Source organism: Coturnix japonica, chromosome 1, assembly GCF_054131305.1.
Source record: "Coturnix japonica strain WE chromosome 1, WE-NBRP24, whole genome shotgun sequence".
In the NCBI taxonomy this organism is placed as follows: domain Eukaryota; kingdom Metazoa; phylum Chordata; class Aves; order Galliformes; family Phasianidae; genus Coturnix; species Coturnix japonica.
This window is the reverse complement of record NC_140663.1, coordinates 22,574,147-22,588,660: the sequence shown is the minus strand read 5'-3', so window position 1 is coordinate 22,588,660 and position 14,514 is coordinate 22,574,147.

The window sequence follows — 14,514 nt, the reverse complement described above, 5'->3', positions numbered from 1 at the left end:
AAACTGATTTCTGTCCCACTGAATTGTCAAGGAGACAAAATGCTGTGGGTGCTCTAAGAGGAAACTGTGATCAGACATATCTTCACTGCTGAGTTGTATTATCAGAGGATTTCAGAAGGATCTTATACTGTGGGTAGTTGGCCAGTGAAGAATTTTTGTTACAGAACCACTTTTGTTTTGTAACTTCTGCTGTATTTTATCACAAAATTGGAGTAATGGAAAAAGGGGGCACTCAAGAGATAGATAGGCACCTGTGGGAAAACAGGAGTGAAATGGGTGAAACTGGTATCTGCTCTTCCCAGTGTTCACCAAAATAAGATCCCTGGGTATCTTTATCATTTGTATGACAAAGACTGTCCCTGGGAAGCCCCATTCAGATGTAGATGGAAAGGCCGCATGGTTTTTAATCTTGTATTTTTAATGGAATCCAGCCTTTAAAGTATCTCTGATATACTTTGTTAATAAAGTCTTGTTAATTCTTCCAGAAATACTGCTAGAGAAACAGTTTGCATGCATAATGCTCAATGAACATCCTTTGCCCTTCTGTAACATATACTGTACGTAACTACCAGGCTCTTCTGGACAGTCTCAGCAGCCTCACCAGCACAGTACCTAACAGAATGGAATGATCTTCCAGTCCAAACAGATGTTTTAAGCTTCTCATGTCTGTTAGCTTTTGAAAAGCATATTAGATGAAGTAATAAGAATGTTAAATTTTTGCAGTCTAATGGGTAATCATATACAAGTGCATTACAATAAACTTGTCTCCCTCCATACCCAGTGTCACCACTGGAATGGAAATTATAGTGTTAGCACTTAGGAGAGAGTTGTATCTGCCTGCACTAAGAGGAAGAGTTCACATAATGGTTTGTAAGGCATATCAAATTTATTCTGTGAGGTAGATAAAGGTCTTTTAAAGGTCTTACTCCACTTGTGGAATGAATTTCTTATCATGTATAAATTCTGTGTAAAACATTTCTTTTTCCAGGATGTGGTTTGTTTTCTGAGTGAGGAGAGAGAAGCTAAATATTTCCACTCCTGTATAACAGAAAATCCTCTGATTTCAACGAGATCACACCCTGAGTGGTTAGTTAATACTGGAAACATAAAAAGGTACACTATACTGAAAGATCATTTCATTCCAGCAAAGCTTTTCTAACCAGAAACTGAGTGAATAATTCTGCAACAAAAGAATAGCCAAAGAATAATGGCCATTTTTAGGGGAAAGTAAGAGTAACTTTGGGAAGCAAAGTTGAGGTAAATATAAAAATGTTATAAATCATGTTTTAAAAAAATACTTAGAAACTCTTTTGTGCTTTTTTTCTTTATTTTTTATTTTATTTTATTTTCTCACAATCATGTTTTGTTTGCCAAAGAATTAAATGTTTTAAATCATGTTTCAGATAATAAGTTTACTGAACAAAGTAAAGGGCACATTTAATTTTTTCCAAGAAAAACTGAAACAGATAATCTGATATAACAGCACCAAACTTCTTCCAAGGAAAGCTTAGAACATTAGAGGGATTTAGTAACGTGAGCCCAAAAAGCCATGATGCCATGAGGAGGGTTTCCATTGGCTCCAGTAGGCTTCCAGATGAGTCCATAAATGAGTAATGAAACTGCTGACAGGGTATGTTATATAGCTGTCAGGTCTGCTGTTCTGTGCAGCCATGTCCCTTCCCAACTGCATCTCCTCCCACTGGGAGTTTGTCCCATGTGTGACCCACTCTGTGTCCATGAGGACAACAGCTCTACAGATTTTGTGAAGAAAGGGCTGAACATAACAGAAGGGCTGATACAAGGCAAATTGTTGATTGTGGTGTTAAATGAAAGATGATGCCTACAGATCCTGACTGATTATTTTTAATTAGTTGAGGCAGTTGCATTTCTTCACAACTGTTAAGTGTCACATTCTGCTCTTTGGCTTGTGAGAGGAATCAGTTATTTTTTCTTGTGCATTTAAGTTCTTCTAGATGCTTCACGTATCAGTCTTCATTTCCTCCGAGTCAGGAATATCACTGTTTCGTGCTATTAACAGTGCCACATTCTGCTTCAAGCCAACGAGTAAAATGATTCATGCATGCATGGATTCCAACATTTTAAAATTATATTGGGATCATTTAGGATATAAGAAGCTACAGATTCATTGTTACCACTTTTATTTTTGTTACTTATTCATACTTATTATATTCTTTAGCAAAATATTCTGTTTCTCTCTTTTCTGGTTGAAGGGACATGGACTCAAGTTATTAAATCGATACTATATTTAGGAATGCACCTGGGTTTGTCATTGACACCGGGCTATTAGCAGATGGCTAAGCAATTGGATGATGACGTGGCCTTGGCAACTTGTGACCTTATTACTTTCCAACTGGACGGTGACAACATGATCTATCTGGCATGAAAATTCCAGTCTTTAGGAAATTACAGTTAGCATAAAGTACAGCAGTAGAGATTTTCATCAAAAGGGAATACTTTGTATGTTAGCCTTGTCCTCTGGTTACTGTACTGTTTATCTATATACAAGTACTCCATAAAGTTAAGATTTCATGCTTATCTGCCAGGCTTAGTTTGAGGCCTATAGATCCTGAAAGAGATTATCTGTATTTCAGTATCTCAGCTGCTTTCAGATACTGCTTTCCTCAAGTGTAAGTAAAAACCATGTAATGAAAATAAGACCTTTTCATTTGGGACAGAGAGATCTGAGAATGCTAGTCAAGACCATTCCCAGTTTGGTCACAATAACTGCAGGCAACCCTACATGCTTGGGGAAGAGTGGCTGGAAAGCTGCTTGATGGAAAGGGACCTTGGTGTACTGATGGACAGTTGTCTGAATATGAGTCAGCAGTGTGCCCAGGTGGCCAAGGAGGCCAATGGCACCCTAGCTTGCATCAGGAATGCTGTGGTGAACAGGAGTAGGGAAGTAATCCTGCCCCTGTACTCAGCATTGGTGAGGCCTCACCCAGAGTACTGTGTTCAGTTTTGGGTGTCTCAGTACAGAAATGACACAGAGGTACTGGAGAAGATCCAAAGAAGGGCAACAAGGCTTGTGAAGGGCTTGAAGAATATGCCCTACAAGGAGTGGCTAAAGGAACTGGGGCTACTAAGCATGGGGAAAAGGAGGCTGAGGGGAGACCTTATTGTTTTCTTCCAGTATCTGAAAGTTGCTTACAGTGAGAGCAGGTTTGCTGACGAGTGACAGAAGGAGGGGAAATGGCCTCAAGTTGTGCCAGGGTAAGTTTAGTCTGGATATCAGGAAAAAATTCATTACAGAAAGGGTTGTTAAACACTGGAATAGGCTCCCCAGGGAGGTAGTTGAGCCACCATCCCTGGATGTGTTTAAAAACCATTTGGATGTGCTCAGGGACATGATTTAGTGGAGGGTTGTTAGAATTACAGTAGTATGGTTAGGTTGTGGTTGGACTTGATGATCTTCAAGGTCTTTTCCAACCTGAGCAGTTCCATGATTCTGTGATTCCTAAGGCATAAGTAAATACTGTGTTATGAAAATTATGCCTTTTCATTTGGGACAGAGAGATCTTTGAGTGCTAGTTGAAACCACTACTGATATTTCTAGTCCATATGAAAATCACAGTTTCAAACCTTCACTAATAGATCTACATGGCATAAATGTGCCTTTCTCTCAATTTTTTGGCATTTCTGAAAATGCATAAGAAACCTCTTTTGACAGTTCTTAGTAATGCTACTTTAAACTGGTTGTTTCACACAAATCTGAAGAGAACTGTGTGCAACAGGATTGTCCTCAGAACTAGTTCAAATTACAAAAACAGTGTGGCCATGACAGTTTGTTATGTCTGGGCTAGTCAGGCCTGATGAGGTATTCCAGTATTTGTCCACACAGAGCACCATACTAACATGGCTCTTTGACTCTCCTTTGCAACAGGTTGTTCAGAACTGCCCTAGATTTCCCTGTGTGCCCCTTCACTGTTGTGCCTCGATAGAAGTTTAGTAAATGGAAAGACCTTACTGTCGCTGCTCATATGCATGCAAGGTAAAATATACACTTTGTGTCAGCAAATCAGAACAGGAAAGAGGAACTGGAAAAAAAAAAAAAATCTATTAAACTGACTCACTCAAAATCTCCTAAACCACATGGAAAATCAGTAACAGCTAAATTTCACTGGAATTCAAGATTTCCGTTTCATGAAGAATTCCACAACTCCTTAAAAATCTTCTGTTCTAGGGCAGAGTGTATAGGAAGGCAAAAGGTCATTTTGAACAAAATGATTTTAATCTTCAAGGAAATCAAAATGTTAGTAACTCTGTCTTAGATTTTAGTTCAGTGTGGATCTTTTGTACATGTTCACATCTGTAGTTATGATAAGAAGAAAAGAGAGGGATTCTATCAAAACTTTGCAGCTTGCTCTATGAATGTTTCCACTCCTTTCTCAAAATAAATACATAAATACAATAAATAGACTTTTGTATTAAAGAATGGCTGTTAGAGCAGCAGTCTAAAGGGTGAGTAGCCTAAGGTGAGTTCTCTGTTTCAGAACAACTAATCTCCAGAGAATATTGGCCTAAAACAAGGGACAGATACCTGGATGCCATGTTCATCTGAGGATGGCAGTGCTCTTGAATCCAACAAAACGTTTCATAATTAATTACTATGTCTCATATAAAACTATAGATCCGCAGGCTCTCAGCAATGGTTTTGGTCACTTTCTTAGTTACCTGAATGTTCTCAAATCATGTTTATGAGATTCTAAGTGCTATTTTGTATCTTATGTGCATCAGTATAAATACAGGTTTTAGCATTAGACAAAACTAAATTCTCTTGATGCTTCATAATGTGCTTCTTTTTAACAGCCTGAACTCCTGTAATATTTTGGAGCAATCTTTAATTAGAAGCATCTGATAGCAGCTCCTAGGCCAGAGGAAAATTACATAATTTTTCAAAAGCTGAACTTCCACACTAGATTTTGCTGACAATAAAGAGGCAGTTACTCAACTTTCTTGTCTGCTTTCAGTATAAACACTGTTTATGGAACTCAAAATCTGCATTGTTTTACTTTTTTTCTTTCATCCCTTTCTTTCTTTTTCTTTTTTTTTTTTTTTTTTTTTTTTTTTGTGTGTGTGTGTATCTGTGTGTATCTTAAGGATTTGGGACAGGTACTTCATGACTGCCCATAAAACTGTTTCATCTGTACTTGTCTGAGTCAGAATGCACATGAACAATCTGCAGCTATCAGTGCCAGTTCTGGCACTGGTTAGTTCTGGAAGACTAAACTTTTTAATATCCACAAATTTGGGCACAAAATGTTTTATTCTGAGTTCTGTAAAGGGTAGTGTAGAGCTCAGAGGGAACATTCTGATCACACAGTTTGACTTCCAGTTTAAAAAAGCTAATGGACTTCTCTGAAATAAAACTTGTTTGAAATACTGCAAATCTTTCTTTAAAAAAAACAAATACTATTCAAAAAATCCTCAAGGAATTCATAGAAGGCTTTGGTACATTCTTTTAGTGGCTAATTACCCTCACTGTTAAAAAATTTGCACCTGATTTTAGCTTAGTTTTGTCAAGCTTCAATTTCTATCTTTTGAGTCATATTACATTTTTTTAGCTCGATTGAAGAGCCATCATGTTATGAAATTTCTGTGTCCCATTAGGCATTAAAGGAATGTGATTAAGTTCTCTCTTGATAAATTAAGTAGACAAAGTCTCTTGAATCATGCAGTGGAAAATTCATTTTTTCAATCTATTTTTTTCCAGCTTTTCTCTAAAACCTCTATAACTTTTCAATAACTTCCTCAATTTTAGGTAGGTGAACTGGACAAACATTTAACTAATTCCACATTTGCTGTAATGCTCATTGGTGCAAACTGAAGACTTTCTCTGCCTCCTGAGCATGGGTTGCCTCTAATAGGTCCTTCAGTATAGAATAATAAATTTTATTATTATTATTATTATTATTATTATTATTATTATTATTATTATTATTATTATTATTATTATTATTTATATTTTATGTTTTATCCAGTGGGGTGCTGCAAAGATACTGATCCTCTTAGGTATACCTATAGCTAATTGCTGTTATATCTCACTTCAGAAGAATGTGTACCAAACCTGTATATATCCATACGACAGTCTTTCCCATTCTCCATGCTGATCAGTAACATTTTTCTGAATTTGTCTATGTTCATCTCAGAAGTTCAACTACAAAAAATCCTCCTGTGAGACCTTCACTCAGTTACACCCTTCAATACGTGTCATCCTGCTCCCAGTATCTCAGATTAAAGAAGAAAAGTTCCAGAAGACTGTTCTCAACTCATTTTTCAACACACTAATATTCCTTACCATGAAGTCTTTTCTGAAGAACTGTCAATCAGCACCTTTCTTTCCCCCCCTCTATCTCCCCCATCCTCCCCCCCACCCCCACCCCCTCCCAAAAAAAATAAAAAATAAAAAAAAAATCACATGATTTTGGCTGAACATTTCACCTTTCAGTGTGTTTTGGGTTAATGCTTGCTTTACATCTGTGGCCTTGATTGCAAATGAAGGAAAGGGTGTAGTCCAAGCACCTTCCATTTTCTCTCACGTATCTTGGCTTTCTTTTCTCTACTTAGTGGGTAGAATGAGTTCTTTTCTTCATGGGTTTTTAAAGCCAAATATTCCAACTAGACACTGTATCTTGCACAAACTATCCCTGCACTTTTTATATCCTTGTGGTTTGGCTTATCAACTCACTAGAAAGAATTCTGTTTCACTGAGTGATTCCCATTTGATCATGGATCTTATTCTGTCCCATCTCAGGCTATTTTCTGAAGGCATATTTGCCACGGGCTGAGGAATATTAGACTGTGGCATGACATAAAAATAGAGATTGAATGGTATTACAGAACATTACTTCTTGTGTAGATTATTACAGAAAGGTGTAGGGATTTACTTGAAGGACTCCTATTAGTAGCAGTAAAAGCCTCATGGCTAAATGCTTGTGCAAGGATTAGGAAGTTTGCAGATTTTTATAGTTTATTGCAGGAACTGTTACGCAGTATCACAAATCTAAGTCCTGGCGGTTTGTTTTTTTTTCCTACAGAATAGACATATCATAGAAAGCATCAGAGGAAACTGGTTCCATCTTCCCTAGTGGAGAATATCCATTATGTTCTGCAGTGACTGCACTGGGCTATGAGAAGGTGTTTATTCATCTCTTTTTGCTCAAAATTAGCTGATAATAGGAGACAATCAGGAAGAATCTTCTCCTGGGGATGCTCTTGGTAGCATTAGAAAGTGAGAAGTGCGAGAGCTGGGCAGAGTGAATATGAATCAGATTATTTTACTCCTCGGATGTGTGTTGTAGTCTCACAGTGAAATACTACCCCCACCAAGTTCTGAGACTCATGGGAGCTAATGTAAGAAAAGGGTCCTGAGATGCCTTTCCAGTCCTCTCCAAAGAGGTAAACCCAATTTTCATTAATGAATGGGAGTAAATGCTCATCTATCATGTAAATCTCCACATCAAGCCTAGACAGTAAGTTGTGGACCACAACTGATATGGACAAGGTGAGATTTAATGAAGAGGGAGAAGCTGGTAATTCTCTGCTTGTGACTTCATCAGAGGTAGGCGAAGTTTAAGATCCCGTGAAATGTGAAAGAAAGATTAGAAGATCTGTGTCTTGGCAAAAGAAGTGAAAAGGGAAATCAATAGGATTTGTGATATACTTGGCTTGGGAAGTAATGCAAAGGAAGGATGGCACTGATTTTCAGGTAATGTGAAAGATAATGAAGGGAATTTAGTCGAGGCCTATTGGCATGTGTGGGATCAGCATGAACAGAGAGCAAGGATATGGGACTGAGCCTAATTAGGAAATTACCCATGAGCTGTAGGCAGGTAAGGAGAACATGTAACTTCAATCATCTCTTCTGCATTGCACATACCAGTCCTATGATACCTTCTCTGGGACGGATAGCAGTGAATGCTAGTTAGAGCAAAGTTGTTCTTAACACTCAGAAGTATTAGGTGGGAACTAGAGGGTGTGTGAATTAAATTAAATAAAAAATGAACAAAAAACACATGGATCAAATCAACAACTAAGTATCATATAAACACATTCATCTTAAAGTGATATCAAAGTGTTTTGTGATTATGTAAAGTAAAATGCCAGGCAACCAGAATAAATATGTTAGCATCTTTCTGAATAAATACTCTAAAAGTACCTTAGTTATAATTTCTTCTAACTAGGGGTTTAAATTTAATTAAATATGTAATTGTTTTAATGTTATATTCCCAAAATTGAGGAAAGTGTTGGGGAAATTTATTAGAAAATAAAAAACTGACAAGTAGTGAAGACTCAAAAATAACATGAATAAATTGAATAATCACATGAAGTCTGTTTTTGTCTTATATTGATCCCATACATTCACAATGGATGAAGTTTTCAGTGTTGTTAGGAAAACAAGCATTTAAAAGGGCTTTTAAATAATTTAGAACTGCAAAATTTTACCAGATTGCTGAGTTTCAAAAACTCCCTGGGTACACCTTAAAGAAATGCTGCACCTCTTCACCTCTTCTGTTTCTCTTCACAGAAATGACTGTTGCTTATAAGTGAACAGAAAAACGGAAGATTAACTAACTAGGTTTGCAACAGAAATAGCATCTCACTTTGCTTGCAACAGTAGCTGCAGCACAACCCTGCAGTATAGGAGCAGAAGCCTACTTCACTAAATGTTGCATGATTTTATGAAGTGTTAAAACGCAGAAATCTCTACCAACTATGCTACTTATCATAATATGCTCAGTTCAGACTTTGAGCTACCTTCAAAACTTATTCATTTATTTATTCACTTTTTAAGCATAACAGTTCTGCCCAACACTGGAATGGATGAAGTATACAGCAGCTTTTGTGAACGTAAATTGTGTTTGAAAACTATGCTATGTATATTTTAATTTGGAGGTTGAGTTCTGTGCATTCCCCTTACTTAGGTTGTGCCAGCCCACGGAACCAACTAAAGAAACATGGATTTGGCCATGCATCAGAGCTGAAAAGCACACTGCAAAGAACCGTGGTTTTATGTCTGTGCAGTTATGCCACATTCTCACCTTTATGAGGCATGGCTCACAGCCATGCAGAGGGAAGAATGTGTGGAAATCAGGAATCCATGGAAAAAATTCTTCTAAACCCATAGATCTGATGCCATTTAAGCATAAATTTAACATTATAATCTAACACATTCGATTCTTTACTGAAACTGATGTTAGGTGCAGTAAATAACATAATCACTAAACAGTCCCATGTGATGTTGAATGCTGTTGTTTTCAACGAAGACAAAACCAAAAGTATAGATGCTTACCTTCCCTCCCTCCTTTCTTTTGTCACTTTTTCAGTTCGTTCCTTCTCTTCCCTCATTCTCCCTTGTTCTAAATTTTTTCACGGAGGAAAAGAAAGGAAAATGTTGAAATGGCAAAAGAAATCGATATTTTGAAAGGTAAATGTTAAATAAAATTGTGAGAAGCACTTTTCATCAGCTCAGAATAATGGGTCTTATTGTACTTCTGTTTCTGTGAAGTCCTCAAACCTGTGGCCCTGGAATGGTGACACGGATTCCCTGCAATCTGCAGAGGAACTGCCAGTGCACTATTCAGTGATAATATTGATAGCATCTTGCCTTGCTTGCTTCACACAGATCACTTTTCCCAAACTTCTGCTTGCCCTGACAGAGTATGTGCTCTTTCCTTGTCACCTCCCTCTGTGCCGGTAGGCGTGGGACTCAGCATGTGTACAAGTTAGACAGACCTTTTTGCCAACAATCTGTCTTTCTTTTTTCTCCTTTCACCTGGTCCTGCAGTCATACTATTAATATAATGGCTCCTTTTGTGCAGTATGACGCAAAGGAAATTCAGGGTTTGGATTTATTTCTCAACAAGTCAGAAACAATTTTTTAAACACTACCATTTATTTCCCAGAAGCACTGAATCATCTTTGTGGCTGTGGTGCCATAAATTATGTCTCAAAATGCATACAAAATGGTGTCTTTTGTGGAAGGCTGGCACAATTATTAGCATATAATCAGAGTGAAAATGTGAGTGAGATGGCAAATTTTCATGAACATGAATTCCAGAATTGGTCTGTCTTGATGAGAAGTGCATAGGTGAACAGGAGGACATGGCAACAGTGCTTCAAAACAACTAGAGGTTGGAAAGTGTGAGGTGAAAAAAAAAAGTCTACAATATTGCAGACAGATGGCTTCACTATGGTTGACTTCAAGAAACACCTAATGGCAATATGTCATCAAACCAAAAAGAAGAAAAATAAATTGTTCCCTGTCTCTTCCTTCTCTAAGCATGAGTTCCAGAGGATTCTCTCTGACCTCACAGCTTAGATGTGAAGATTCGTCAGCCGACAGTTACTGCCTGATCAGTACTGCTTCCAATACTCCCAGCCTCATGACCCCAGCAGGCAGGGTAGACTTTGTAATGCTGTGCAGAGTGCTGTCATCCACAGAGGTGGAGTTTTGCCTTCCCACAGCTGGAGTGGAGCAATGCCCAGCAGGAACCACGCTGGGCTGCTCTCCAGTGCTCAGAAACTCTGCCCTTAGTGCAAGAAGTGAGAGCTTCCAAAGCCAAGAGGATGCTCCTGTGCTCCCGAAGGCTGAGCCCCTCTCCCACTCTGTGCTGTATTTTGGAAACAATCACAATCACCGGTGCCTTCTCTTTCCAGAGAAGAGCCAGGAAGAAGTTTTCTTTCCGTGTTCCAACTCATGATTAAAGACATGCTTTTAGCAGCAGGGCATACACCGGATTTTCTCCACCCAGCAATAGCAAAATAACTTCAGCTCCTGAGATTTTCTTATCCCCTTGTTGTTTATAATAATGTCCCTAACACTATTACACTGTGTTTACCCAGCTCCTAAACACAGATATAAAAGGCAGGGTGAGTGGGATCATCTCCCTATTGACGTCATCAGGGGATGCAATAACTTTCACTACGACTGAATTTTATCCAAAATCTGTGCTAAAAATGACTGTATAAACATTTGCTTTTTTAAAAGTAGTAAATATACGTCAGTCTGCATCTCTGCAGGAAATGAAAAAGTTATTTCATATTTGGTTTTCTACTTAGGAGCCACAAGCACACCCTTCAATAATATAGGCTACCCTCATAAACACCAGAGTTACTGTTTTTTGAGTTGAAGGAGTGCAAAAATGAATTGTCTATTTTGCAGCTTTTCTGTCATTTAAAAATTATCCAAATCTACTTTCCAGTTTGACACATTGCTGTGCCTCATTGCAGTTCTGAATGAATTTTTATGACTAAGTTATACACACCAAATCGAGGATTTGGAATGGAGGTATTAACCAGAGGTGCGAACCGTGTTTCCATGATATACTACAAGTTAATGTTCCTGACTTTTCATGACTTTTTGTTGCTGTTTGGGAAAAGCTATATCACAATTTGCTAAGCTTTGAGCAACACCAATTCAATCATTTAAATGAAAAGTATTTTCTAAACATTTTTGCCAGCTCCACAGGGGCCAAGTCTTTCTCTTTTGGGAATCTTTTGTGTAAGTACAAAGTTCCTTCATATTTCCAAGTGTTATAGAGGAGCTGGCAGGAAATTGAGAATTCCTCTGCGTGAAACATTAAAATCTTTTGAAACTTCTTTTCACTCCCCATGAGAATTAAATTAAGTTCTTTCCCATTAAAGAAAGTGAGAGAGAGCAGCATGGATTAGTCAGTGGCAATTTGGGCAGCTCTCTCAAAAGTGAAAGACAAGTTCAGCTTTCACCTGTGCATCAGGAAGCACCTTGGTCTGCCTATAGCATGATGCTGGGAGGAAAAACTAAACTATTTTAGTTCCAAAATCCCTCCCAATATGTGAGAAACTTTCCTAGAAAAAGTTCTGATAAGTGTTAATTTTTGTGAAAAGCTTTGGTGTCAATGACAACAATTGCAATGCAAGAAATTCCAGTATATGCAAACTATATGAGAAGCTCAGCTTCTTTGTTGGCTTTCCTTAATCCTTGTGAAGTCTACCTGAGAGGTCTAGAAGTAACTTGGTTTCTGCCCTGTATTCATGTTTAAACTCTTTTCCACTTCCAGATTATTCACACATTCTTTATCTTTTCTTTTCTTTTTCTTTCTTTTTCTTTTCTTTTTCCTTATTTTTCTTTATTTTTCTTTCTTTTTTTTTCTTTTTTTTTTTTTTTTTTTTTCCTCCAGATCTTTTCTAATTTTGTATTGAAAACCTAAGGCAGGACTCCCACAAAACCATTCATCTCCAGAAACATCAGCACAGCACTGAGGCTCTCTACAGCAAAAGGCCAAAGTAATTCCTACTCTTAAATGCTTTGTAGTACTGGGGGCCTTTGAGGCTGACCCTGCAACCCTTATACATACAAGTAGTCCTTGTTGTCCTTATATAAGTAAGAGTTAACTGCTCCTGTGAGTAAAGGTTGCAAGGTGAGTCCCTATGAATATCATTATCCCAAGTATAATAACAGTTTTGCTGAAACTCTTGGGTTATCTTTTATAAACGAACCCATATTACTCAATGGAGAATTCTAGAGAGGGAAAAAGAAAGAAGTTAATGTTGCATTTTGAAGGCAGGCAGAGGTCACATGAAAGTTGCCCAAGATTTTTGATTGAGTAATGTACTTTGGAATAAGTCGCTGTGATTCTTTGGCAGAACACTGTTTATTGTTCAAGTGAAATTTTTCACAGTTAATAAGATGGTCAGTTGCAGGTATTGAAAATATTTGCCCTGCCAAATACCACAAGAGTGAAAACCGTCATGCTGGTTGAATAATGAAACAGAAATCATTCCAACAAACTGCCTGACAGCTGGGGGAGAAATTCCCAGAGCATCATTTGACTGAAAAAAAGAAACTGTTTTATTAATTAAAAACAAAACAACATCACCATCAACAACATTATATATATATATATATATATATATATATATATATATATATATATATATTAATAAATAAAACAAAAAAGACCTATCCAGAAAAACTTATTTCTGACTATTTTCCTAAGAGAACTGCCAAAATACTTTGATTCTATTATTTGCAGAGAAGTTTGACTATCACTTAATTAGATCAAAAGTTTTCATTCTTCCACATTTATTTTTTTAAAGGAAATACTATCATTTATCCAGATATTTCTGTTCCTGCATAGCCTACTTTCCATTGACCACGCGATGCCATCAGTGTTTCAGTGGATTCTCCACTGATGTCAATGGAATATTCTGCTTAGAAAGCTCCGTTTAATTTTTACTGCTTTACGAGCAAAGAGAGTGTATGAATCACAGCACTGAGATTGCTTTTGGACAACAATGACCAAAAATTCTGCATAAGCATGTGGTGATTCAGGGTTGCATGCTGCTTTCAGGAACATCAGCCTAAAATGGGCTAACAGTGTAATTGAAAATGCAACAGGACTTTGCAGCAGCTGTTTACTGATGACCTCCTTATATCCTAAACCCAAATTCTGTAAGGTGGAAAAATGCTTTTCTGGTTCGGGGCCCTTTGAGATTTGCTCCTCTCCAACAACCTGAAGTACATCTTTGTCATAAATCACTGAAGACACACGGACACTTCCACTGACATCTCATGTAAGATTTTTGTGTAAATTCATTACACACACACACACGAATTACTCAGATGCCTTCAATGTTTCAGTGACTTTCAGAGAATGAGCATTACAGTAAATAATCCTCTTCTCATGGAACATTTCTCAGAGAAACTGAGCTCAAATCTGACTCAGATTTAGGAAGAACTTAGCAACAGCAGCAGCAGAAGTCTTATAAAGGAACACGGGCCCTGCTAGCAGGGAATAGTGTGTTCCCCAACAGCCAATCGTGTGCCTGAAGTGAACCAGCAACGGGACTCCTACACAGCCCGAGCTGCTGTTTGCCCCTCTGGGTGGGGGTGGGAAGAAGGCATGTGATGTACACTACTCCCAGGGATAAACTCTCTATGACATTTTGCTTTTTAAAAGCTGCCCTGCCACCCTCTACCCCACCTCTTGCCCTCCCCCCACCCCCCGTCCGACCCTTCTATCCCCCCAGAAAGAAAGAAAAAGAGAGAAAAAAAAAGTATAAAAAGGGAAAACCATGAACTGCAATATGCTTAAAATTCAAATCAGTGAGTTCTCAATGTATCGGTCTTGTGTTCAGCCTATGTAGCCCCTGCATGTGGTTGAGATGTTCGGGACTTCCAAGTATACCCACCCACTTGCAGAGATAACTCTAGGGACTGTGCTGAGGGCTGCTAAATATGCGGCCGGGTTAATTGTGTACAACATCTGGGCAGCCTCATCTGACTCCTACAGAGACGATGGTGTTTGTCCGCGGTGCTGGGGAATAAAAAGTCGTTCAGGCAGGAAGCAGGAGCAGGGGCAAGCTCTGCTGGCTTTACCCAGGCGACAGCCCCGGTGATGAAAGGATCAGGAGAGAACGCCCGGGGTTAGCACGAAGTTTTATCCTTTGTGCACGCTTTTTCCCCGGACCACCGCCTCGGAGAGCCACGAAACAGTAAAACATAAAACA